Source organism: Myotis davidii, unplaced genomic scaffold, assembly GCF_000327345.1.
Source record: "Myotis davidii unplaced genomic scaffold, ASM32734v1 scaffold296, whole genome shotgun sequence".
In the NCBI taxonomy this organism is placed as follows: Eukaryota; Metazoa; Chordata; class Mammalia; order Chiroptera; family Vespertilionidae; genus Myotis; species Myotis davidii.
In genome coordinates this window covers 1027798-1031714 of record NW_006288889.1, presented here as the reverse complement: position 1 = coordinate 1031714, position 3917 = coordinate 1027798, and the positions used below count along the sequence as shown (strand labels likewise).

Genomic DNA, 3917 nt, shown 5'->3' with positions numbered 1-3917 from the left:
GTCAGATACATAAAAGGGGCCCAGAGGGGACCAGGGATATTCCACTTAGAGGAAAGAAGAAGTAGCTGCCAGACTGGAGAGGGGACAAGGTAGGCACCTCTTCGCCTCTTGGATACGGCCAGCTTCACCTTCAATTGGGGGATCGGATGCCCCTTCCTAATGCCCTCAACCAGCTTGGGAGTGGGCACACCCATTCCCAGGGGGCCATTCAGAAAATGAGGATATTAATTTTACTTCCAAAGAATTCCTCGCTCCAGTAGAACACCGGATAAATAAGTTCTCTTGTAACAAGTTTTCCAAATGGGTTCACTGGTGGGAAGGCATGAGCATGCCTCATGGACCTACCTGCATTAAGCAGCTCTGGCCACTGGGCAGGGGCTCTTCACACCTCCACAGGGCTGCCTGGGGCCGGGGCGGGGGGTGGGGCAAGTCAGGACCAGGAGCTTCCTGGGCATAGATGCTGACTGAATAGAAGAACGTTCATGCTGATTTCCGTATGGGAGGAGATAGCTCCATCACAGCAGTGAGCCGAGACCTAATGACCACCTGGCCTGAATGTGAGAGCAGAATCTTGCCAGGGCTGGATCGCTGACCTCTGCAGTCCCTTTTATCCTTAGAATATGAAGTGACACCAGCTAACAGAGATGCCTGCATTGACTTAGAGCCAAGCTAATCGATGCAGTGTTTGGGCTCAGGATTATTGGCTCATGGTATCATTCTATAGGCTCGGCTGCATTTCATATCATTGGCCTTGGCACATTTGGCGTTCTGGGTTGATGTGCCCACTCCTCATGAGCTAAAGGGCCCTTAGAAGCTGTGTGCTCCTGCATAGTTTGCAAAGCGATCAGGTGTAAGATTCCATATTGTGGAAAAGGTATCAGGAAACAGTAAAAGATCTCTAATACGGATTCTTATTTGTGGGGGAGTGGCTGCTACCTGCCTCTACCTCTGTGCATGATACAGCACACACAGGGGCTTTATCGATGGGGCTTGGTAACTGTGCCAGCCCGGCATGCAGACTGTGAGGGCTTGGACAGCTGCCAGGAGACAAGGGGCGAGGGACCAGCCTCAGTGGGCTCTGCTGCTGGGTTGTCCCTTCTCAGTTCTTAGAGGCAAGTGAGCAGGAGAGGGTTCAGCCCTTCACAAACTGGTGGGTGGCCTCGTAAATTCCCCCAGACTCCTGGGCCTTTCCATCAGTCAGTCCAGTCCTTCTCCTGCAGATTAATGTCACTGAAGATTGTCCTGGATTCTACCCCCTCAGCAGCAAACCCAGCCCGAGGCTGGAAATCAACTGGTTCCAGGCCCCGGCACTCAAACGCCGCTATTGTCCTGAACTTCTCATTGTCTTCAACATTGTAAGATCTGGGTGCTGCTCGGAATCTCAACGGAGTGTTCCCTTGCACACAGCTTGCACTTCTGGACCAGGGAGGCGCTGCCACGGCCTCCCTTCAGAGCCACACTGTCCATCAGCCGAATGTATTGCTGCTTCTCTGAAAGCTTACCTCAGTGGCCACATTTCAGCTCCAGGCACCGCCGGAGTCCTTCCGCACAGGCCGGAGGTTAGTGACGTTGTCGGAGCTGCAGCGCGATTTTCCCCATAGGGGCTGGCTCAGCCCGGGGCTGGCTGCGTCCCTGCTTTCCAGCCCATCTCCAGTGGTGGGCGCCCCGCAGGTGTCCGGTTTATTGAATGATGCAGAGCACAAATCCACCTACTTAGCACTGTCATTCCTACTTGGAATGCTCAAAAGGGAAAGACTGGTCTTTTTTATCAGAAGATATTGAATTCGATTATGGGAAATGATGGAACTTCATTGTGGTGGCAGCACTGTTCCTGCTCAGGGTGCCTCAGGTCCCGAGTGTCAGCCCCATGAGCTTGGGAGGAACAAACTCAAAGCAGGCACTCAGTCCTCCACTCTGCACTGATTGCCCTGTAGGGGCCAACCTGACATATGAGGCTGAGTTTAGACATCAGGCATTGTCTGCATGGAGGCCAGAGAACGTTGCACTCATCATTTCAAATGTATGGATGGCTCACAATATTTAAATAAAACTTTCATTAAAAATTCAGCTTGGTATTTTCATAGACACAGACAGGCAGTGGTAACTTCTGCCCAGGTAAGGGGGTGGTGGGGACATTTGAATACCCACAAGAATAATGAGAGCAGGATCAGTAATTGTACATCTTGGAAAATATTTATCCTGATAAGTTGACCGTTTGGATGTGTATTGTAGAATGAATGATATAAAAATGGATAATGCCTCAAATATACATTTTGGAAGAAACCTCCATAAAGTTTTCCTTAACGCATTCAAAACATTTTATAAAACGGTTTAAGATTATAAGTTCCGAAGTCCCTGCCTTCCCCCCAAAATGACAGAAAGTAAAACTTTACTAACACAAATAAGAGCTCTGAACAGCATTTGAATTCCCATCACACCACACCTGGTAAGAATCAGCCTCACACAGCATCATCCATCATGCCAGGCTGTCAGTTTTGACATCCTTTAAGTCTACGTTGTGTGCTTAATGACTGCATGACCGAAAATGTAAACAGACACCACACATACAGGTATGCGGTACATATATGTATGTGTATATTCGAATTTGAATATGTGGTATAAAGAAGCACCAGAAGAATTATGGCACACAAATAGCCCATGCAGACATACACATGCAGACATGCATGCATGCCCCTAACAACAACTAAAACAAAAAACAAGCAACTTCTTACATAAGAACACAAAGCCCGTTTTAAATAATTTACCCAATGCAAGAAAGGTCAGGAAACAGATATCAATATGTGCTCACCAATAGATAGATTATAGCCTTATTAGACACTCCTTCACCCTTCATTATGACACATCAAATTGTGACTTACTAATAGGGATTCAGGAGTAGCTGGTGAGCCCAGCACAAGTCCTGTATTAATAATTCATCAGGTTAACATGCCTGATGCACACACACACACACACACACACACGGTGAAAGTACTTGAATATTTGAAAGCCCATGTGCATTTTGGCTTTAAACAGAAATGGAACAACTCAGATTTCACAGATTTCAACTTTACTATTAGCAGATTGCTTGCCTTTAATTGATTATAGGAGCATTTTTTATTATTTCAATCGCTTAGTTAGCATCTTTGTAGTACACTAGGAGTATTGAGTTTAGCAATTGTTCTCATATTCCAGGAAAAGGCATCATTTGATGTTTGCAAATGGTCTATTTTGGGAGATTAGCAATAACATTTGTAATTGTAAAAATCCCCAACCCGCTCCCCCCATGCTGCAGCACCCCCTCCCTTCACTCAGGGGTACAGATGTAAGGACACATGGAATGCTATAATGACAAACATGGAAATGAAGATATGAAACTCCAAATTGTGTAATTCTCTTTCATTAAAAGGCAAAGAGTTAGTTTTGCTGCTAATACATTGTTAAGAAATCCAAAATATTAGATAAATAAGATGACTGTTTTCATTTGTATATTAATTTTCTCATTTTTAACTCAGTAAATTTTCAAGTGCCACAGTTTGTGTAAAACTGAATCAGAGTATAAAATATAGTTCTCAAATATCTTAAAATATTCTCATAATGTCACATTCATCTAATAGTAAAATTCTGTCAATTTAAGAAACACTGAAAACAAAGGAAAATTATGCACACATACGTCCACACACCCTCACACACGTCTACATGTAGGCACACACACATTCACACACCCTCACACACTTCTACATGTATGCACACGTTTTTCTCTTTATTTTTGGAAGCTGCCAGGATGTTAGCTGTGGCCTCTGCTGAATTCAGGCTCCAGCTCCAAGGGCTTGTCTCTGTGGCTGCTAGGGGCCCGGCTGACCACACTTGTCCCTCCAACTGAGTGTAAGCCTGTCAGGACTGCACATGCACACAGGACA

General features: G+C 45.6%; 1 pseudogene; it reads right to left on the bottom strand.

The window, feature by feature from the left end:
* Nucleotides 1–1004: 1004 nt before the first annotated feature.
* Nucleotides 1005–1617, bottom strand: LOC102751976 (annotated as a pseudogene).
* Between the last annotated feature and the right edge of the window lie 2300 nt (nucleotides 1618–3917).